An 8,215-nucleotide genomic window follows, 5' to 3' on the forward strand; every position below is an offset into this window, starting at 1 on the left:
TCGTTTTCCTCTGTCTTCGACAATGTTCGACTAATATCTGTCGTCTTTTTAACATTTCATATCATTTTCTATTTGCACTGAAATGTCTCGTCACTTTCTCTTCTGCTTTATTATTTAATCTTTTGAACCTCTTTCTGAATCTTCAATTATTTAATTTTCGAATCGTCTCTTGCTACTGTCATACTCACATTACTTACACTTCTCCTGGTATGCAGTAGTCTGCATACTTCCTCTCCCCCTTCCGTCCGAAGGTGCGAACGCCTTTTATAGTAATTCCTGAAGGAAAGAAGGTTAGGATATAAAAGAAAAAAAAATCGCACTTCCATTCATACTGGGTTAACTACTCCCTTGTCCGTTCACCTGATACGCATTCATCTCAATCGTTCCGGGTAGTTACTCCCGTTGTGTCCACTCGCCCGGTCTTAACTAACAATAGATAGGTGAAATCTCTTAACGCCAGTAGTCCCCTCGTCTGGAAGGTTTAGCCTTCTTGTTCAAAGTCTTTCTTAGTTTTATTGTCGTCCGCTATTTAGGTTATCTCCATCACAAAAAAATCCCAATACTTCATTAATCGGTTTTCTCTTCTTATTGGGCCATTAGCTATTTTTAAATAATCAAACCCCGTTCTCATACGGTCTTTTGTTCACTATATATTTTTCCCATGTAAACATTTGCATTTTACAAAAAATAAACAAATGCTGTTCTTATTTCTTTTAACTCTTTTTTTCCATTACAACCTTCCAGATCATTCTAGTAATTGATATTCCCCAAGTTTTTTGTTTATTTAACTCTTATCGGCGGAGTTCCTCGTCCCTCACACCTTCATTCGTAATTTAATTTTTCCAACTGTGTCATGCCATTTGACCATTATCCTCAAAGGCTGTATATCTCTTTCGACAGACTTTTCGTATTTTTTCACGTCAATTCCCTCTTTAAACCCTGTCAAGCCTTTTGATTCCTATCATTGAAAGGCTCTTGATATTTTCGGCGACTTTTTCTATTTTTTCACGCCTTTAGTTCAGTATACTTTTTTCCGTTTGGTTCTGTTTATTGGTTCCCGTCAGTAAAATCATTCATTTTCTTGGTCGAATTTTCGTATTTCTTCACGCCTATATTTTACTTCCTCCTTACTTTTTCATACAGCTTTAAGTGCTTGCTATTATAACTTAGCCATCCAATATCATATTCCATTAAATATATTCTGTCCGTTAACCTTGAAAGCATAGTTTAAGTTCATATAATCAGTCATAATAACGCTTAAGCCGGTTATTATGAACATTTTCTAAACGATTGCCATTTCTTATTACTGTGGTCATTTCGCTTGGAATGTCCACTACTTCATATGGTCCCCTCCATATGTTCTGAAGCTTTTGGCCCGCACCAGTCGCTACGGCCTTCACTAATACTTGTTAACCCCACATGGGTTTGTAATCATTTGATGATCTAAATTTGTTTACTCTTTACTCTCTTTCAGGTTGGCTTGTGCGTTTGCGTGTAAATCGTAAAATATTTTCTTCATTTCATGTGTGTATGCGTCATATGTCATCTTTTTCACTCCGTTCCGCTTATAGATTAAAGTCGGGATTCGAGCTATCCGTCCGTACAATAATTCGAACGGCGTATATCCTGTGGACGAGTTTACTATTGTATTGTATTCGAACGTGAAAAACGGTAACAACTCGTCCCATGTGTGCGGCTTTCCGCCAATAAATTGTCTCAAATATGTTTTTAACTCGGGGTTTGATCTCAGATCTTGTCTTTAAATTTGAGTAGACCATCCTCGACGTATTCTTTCAGTCCTTGTGACAGCTGATACAGTGTCTGAAGTTCTCTGTATGCTGTCCGACTGTTTAAAATGATGAGACGAGCTTCGATATTCCTCTCGTCCAATATTCTCTTCGAGACTTCCACCGTCTCGCTTGGTATCAGGTCATTTGATAATGCCTGTGAAAAGTCATCATATGAAATGTTGACGAGTAATTGCTCATCCTCGTCCTCAGCGATGGCAGCAATGTCTATGGCACTAAAATCTTGTATTGTGCCGTTCAAATCATCTGAAGCGTTCTTCTGCTGCTCTAGCAGGCGTTTCTGCTGGCGCGTAATCATGGCTATCTGCCTGTGGGGTGAACTTCCTTGCCCCTGACACATCCCATCTGACAAACGTGACCAAAAATCGGCGACTATATTCTCGCTACCTTGTTTATATCTGATGCTGCATTCCAAGCCCTGCAACTTCAGCCTCAATCTTATTAGCGTTGGAGATGTCTCTTTGAGCCTCCAAATAGCTATAAGTGGTCTGTGGTCCGTGTAAACGATAAACTTTTGACCAAAAATGTAATGTTTGAAATATTCTACGGCCCATACAATTGCCAGTAGTTCTTTTTCGATGATATGATACCTGGTCTCTGCACCTACAAGCGCACGACTCGCGAATGCGATCGGCCGGTGCATGGATTTTTCATTCGACAGGACGGCTCCAATAGCATAATTGCTAGCGTCTGTCATAATAACAAAAGTGTCTTGATAATCCGGCCGGACTAAAACTGGCTCTGTAATCAGCGCGTTTCTAAGGAATTCTAACGCTTCCTGACATTCTTTTCCCTACACAAATTTAGCGTCTTTCTTCAACAAGTCATTCAGCGGCTTGCGCTTCTCCGCGATGTTGGGGATAAACTTCCCGTAAAAATTTACTGTTCTAAAAAATGACCTTATACCTTTCACGTTTGTGGGTGGCTTAAGGCTCTGAATGGCCTTAATATTTGCATTGGTGGGTTTTATACCTTCTTCATTAACGACATGACCCAAATACTCCAGTTCCTTTTTCAAAAACTGACACTTAGACGGTTCCATTTTTAAGTTATGTTTACGCAAAGCTTGAAATACTTTTCGCAAGCCATCATTATGGTCGGTGATAGTGTCACCGAAAACTATAATATCATCGAGGTAGACAAATGCTTTCACGTCTCCTATCTCAAAAAGGACAGTATTCATAAGTTTTTGAAATGTTGAGGGACTGTTCTTTTATCGGGATCTTGATAGAACCCCGATTTTAAATCAATTAAGGAAAAATATTTTGCTCCTCCAACATTATCCAATATCTCATTTATAAGAGGTATTGGGTATACAAACGGCTAGGGAACTTCGTTCAATGATCTAAAGTTCACCACAATTCTGTATCTTTTATTACCGTCAGCATCCGGTTTCTTTGGTACACATAACACCGGAGCATTCCAGGGACTAGTGCTGGGTCTAATAATTCCCTGCGCCCTCATTTCATCGATTTCCTTACTAATGTGCCGTTTCGTGGCTTCCGGAAATCTATATTGCCGCTTATTGATAGGCACCTCCGATGAATTTTCTATCGTGTGTACGGCGGCGTCAGTAGTGGTTAACCTGTCGAAAATATCTGCATAGCTTTCAACCATATTCTTTACTGTCTTGAATTCCCTCTCAGGCAAGTGCGCCAAATTTAACACTTGCCGTAGTTTTTCAATTCTTGCAATACCTTTTGACTCTGGTGTCAGCTTGTGCTCCAACAGGTCATAGTCAAGTCTCGAGTCTAGGTCTAACTCGGGCATTATAGTATTCTTCGAGTCAAGAAAATTGTTCTTCGGCTCTTAATCCCGATATGTTTGGTGCTCTCTATTTAGTTCGTTTTTGTCTACGTCAGCCTCATTGCGGGCTGTGTTGCTAGTATCTCGCAACTCCTTCTGCACCATAACTCTATTTCTGGCTGCCACATAAACATGTCGACTAAGGACTTCCTCTTTGGGAATACTCCACGGACTCAAGTCGTCCGGACTTCTGTTTCCGTGTTTTTTGAACACTATATAATCAAAATTATTTCCTATTTGAAGCGTATGCTTCTTTAAGAATTCTGCTCCGATTAATCTGTCGCTTGGCAAATTTTCTAATATATGAAATTGCGTCGGGATCAAAAAGTCTCCGACTACAAAATCCAACGTAATTGTACCTGAAGTTCGCACAATGTTTCGACCGATACCTCCAAAAGTGGTTACATCCTGTGTATTTACCGGTACATTCAAAAGGTTTACAATGCTTGCATTAATTATATTCGCACATGCACCTGTATCTAAGATCTGGTTCAACGTAAATTTGACATTCTGCCTAGCCAGTAGGGTTAACATTAAGGTCCCTCTGATATCGTAATATACTCGCTTAGCCACACAAGCACTGTTGTCTCTTATGTGATTGCATGCGATCCTCCAATCGGCTATTTCTATGTTGCTGGGCTCATCGGTACATCTCCGCCAGTCAACATCTTCGCAAATTTCTGCTAAATCCTCGTTAAAATACTCCTATGCAACAGGATCCAATATACCTTCTTTTTGAAAATTACTACTTCTTTCATTAATGTTGGCTACCATAAACATTTTCTGAGGCATCCGGGTATACGAATTCCTGTACCTCCTATCAGTTTGTCGATTTTGACCATAATAATTATATTTCCAACCATGGGCGTAGTCCCCTTGACTCCGCCGGTATGAACGCGCTGTGCGATAACTGTATTTGGATCGATTACCGTCGCTAGATCCACATATATTGTTATAATTGTTTTGCTTGTAAATTATTCTATCCCTATTATAATATTCATTTCTTCCAAGACAGCTGTTGCTATAATCAGCGTCTTTGTGATTAATTGTAAAAATATTTCTGCTACTATTAAATTGTCTAAGCGCATCGCGCTGTCTTTCGACCAATTCTAGGCCCTGAATTCTATTTTCTATTTCCGAGATGTGATTACGCTCATGGTAGTAATCCTCTAAGTCGTCTAGCAGCTCTTCTAACTTCAATGCTCGTTTACCTTGAGCAGCTTCTTTCAATGCGGTGTCTCACAAACCTGCCATAAAATGTAATCGAAGACTATCATTCATGACTTCGTACAATTAGTTTCGTAGTAGTCGATTTGCTCCTTAATTTTCAATATCCTCTTTTTATAATCAGTAAAGGTCTCATTCGCCTCCTGTTTCAATGTATCTACTTGACATATAACTGCCTCGATGCGTATATTATCCCCAAATTCCTTTAATAAATACTGCTTAACCTGGGGCCAAGCGTTTGCGTTAATTCTATGTATTGCAGCAGCAGCTCTGCCTTTTAGTTTTAATAGAATAATATAAACCAATGGAGCGTGTGATACTCCTTCCGGTATTTCCCGAGCAAAATGCTCGATATGATAAACGAACGCTTCTAGTTCGTCTAGCGATCCATCAAATTCTGGGATGCACTGCATGGCATCTGCTTTTGGAAACGTGTACTCCATTATAAATATAAAATTTTACATATATTTCTTAAAAAACAATAAAAGGTACTGCGGAATAAATACTATATGACTATAAAAGGCTTATGTAGCCTTCTTCCTCTTTTTCTTAGGTATCACTAACGATTCTGTTGACTAGATGTGATAACGTAGCGTGACCGACTCTAATTTCTTTGTCGCGCCATCAAAAAATCTGGACACCAAGGTTCGAACCATTTGGTGTCAAAGCTTCAACGTTTATCTTTATCAATTAAATAATTAATTTTAGGTTTTCATAGTAATTAAATGATTATAAAAAATATCATTTTTATTTAGTGTAATTAAACTAATCAAAGATTGTAAATGTTTACATTAGATGACGTAAAGTGCCATTCCTCATTCATGAAATGATATTCTAACGTAAACCTTCAACATTAGATATCGGATTTTTCATCATCGCTGCGTGCGTTGCGCTTATTATGTATCCATATTTTTACCCTTTTAGCATTTCACCGTTACTGGTGAGCCACCAGGTTCTGCTTGCTTATGGTAGCAAAACGTTCTACCATCGGCCATTGAAATAGATGCTTACAAAATACGACCTTGGCCTTTGTTGTGTATATTTTACTTTTTTGTTACTGTCACCTTGACTTTGGAACCACAGACTTGACCAGCAAACGTCGTTGAGTATTGTTGATACCCGCGAGTGCCCCCCGACTTGGTGAGCGCTGCAACTTTATGTGCTTAAAGAGAGGAAAAACAAAACAAGACCGTCGCGCAGTTGAATACTGCTACTAGCGCGTTTCTCTCTCGCTCAGTTAGTTTCCCCCCCCCCCCCAAACCCCCGGTTTGCCGCTTCAATTGTTGGGCAAGTGAACGAGAATCGCTAGCGTGCACTTTGTCGTGCCGAGAGCTTTATTGCTTGCTGTTTGAAAAAAATAAAATCACCCGCGCAGCAGCGGCGTTAATTGATTGTTATACAAACTGGCCCAGTAAACCAAAATAGTTATGAACCAATGACGAACCTCGTTTTAATTATGGGAATAATCTGACACAATGTATTTCAATTAATGTAGTGTCGGAGGTCACTTATGCTTCTTAATGTGTGTCTTCCCGTCGTTCTCTTCTATCGTCACTCGCTCCTTAATGGCCTATACTTGACTGAATTAATACATAAATTCTCCTTCGTTGAACGATATATTACGTGTTAATTGGACAGCCATTCAATTTGAATATTGCATGTCTCGTAGAAAAAAAAAATTCTCCTGTTACAATTTCAGGTGCTTCTAACGTACCCTGATTATTTTTACTAACTATGTGCGAAATTATTTAACCTTAAATTTTTTCTTACTATGTGCTTCTGGGGAAAATTACACCCGCTTTTTAAAAAAAACAACTCTATTCAGCTCTTGCAATATGCCGCACAGTAAAAAAAAGGAAAAGACTCACTCACCCGAGTATCCTTGGAACAGAGCCGGTCATCGTCGTTGACATCTTATCTTTAATTCTCACTATGTAACTTCGGTAATTCACAGTTGTCTGGCCGATTGTTCCAATTTGATTCTTAATAAGACACTTACTTCCTGTGTTTATATTTATTTCTTGTGTTCTTTTTTGAATTGCACAATTTTAAAAGTGCCTTCTAACGTACGCTCTCATTCACTTCACAGCTGTTTCGCTAATATTAAATCGCACACCTCTGTGATTCTTTTCGAAGGGGTCACGTGACACTACGACGGTTTATAAGTTCTGTAAATTCTCCTAACTTTGGGTTCTACTTTTTTTTTCTTAACTCTTTTACTGCACAAACTTTCACTCGTTCTTGCTACTGGCCTATCAGACTTAATGGCGTAAGTTCTTTTTTACGTTGTCACCATTCATGTAGTTGCAGGGTTTTTTTCCTGAACCGCCTGTCACCATTCATGTAGAGTATATCCTACCAGGGACTCCTTCTTCTAGGTATCCCTGTACGCGCAGTCGGCGCGGAATTAAAACACCAGATTAGAGCTGATGATAATAATTAACTTTTATTCTGTACATCACTGCTTACATATACCCTGCAGGTAACTCAGAGTGAGAGGCTTTTCTCCACTCTCTGTTTACCATTTACCTTAAGCTCTTACCTTATAATCTAGTACCGCATGTACGATAGAACGCATGCGAGAGCATCAACACCGTTGAACCGGCGACTTCTGTTTTGTTTACAACGAGGTTGTTAGCAGAAGGCTGCGCGAAGTTCTTTGCCGCCTATTGCATAATCTGTTGATACCTATTATGTTGACAGAGCCGTTCGCGGTCATCTGTCAAGGAAACCGAATGTTTCGCCAACGTTTGCTTAGCAGAACCGTTCGCGGTCTTTCTTCAAGATCTTTACTGCTTTCTTTACAAATGATCTTGTTTTAGGGGGACAACGGCAGGTGGCCGTGTCCCGGTTCTACACTCTACCTGTTTTTCATTTCTTTCAACGGAAGGCTTCTGTCTTTCGGACTGAGCTAAAATGTAGCATATGACAAAATCCTACGTGACGGAACATAAGGTATTTCTGCGCGGGGTGTGACGTCACACTCTTATGGGATCATTCAAATAATACATAACGCGCTCAGGGGTGGGGGTATTCAGCGAAGCGTTATATTGCGTGTGGCAAACATGTAAAATTGCGTTACGTGAGGGTGGGTGGGTACTGAAAATTGCCAAATTCCGCGTTATGTAATATTTGAATGGTTCTTTATTTAAGTTCGCGGGATTTAAAGATCCTAAGGAGGGATAAACTAAATTTTCGATGATAAAAACAGTTTTGCGGGTTTTGGTGGTTAGCTCTTAGACCAAAAATAAGAGTGCTGTCTATACGAGATCGAAAGCGTAAAAAATATTACGAAACTAGTTGTCTCCTACTGTTCAAGATTGTATTTCAATAAATTTTGAAATTATACTCGGAAGACTCGGGTGGCAAAACGA

This window comes from Wyeomyia smithii, chromosome 3 (assembly GCF_029784165.1).
Source record: "Wyeomyia smithii strain HCP4-BCI-WySm-NY-G18 chromosome 3, ASM2978416v1, whole genome shotgun sequence".
NCBI lineage: Eukaryota > Metazoa > Arthropoda > Insecta > Diptera > Culicidae > Wyeomyia > Wyeomyia smithii.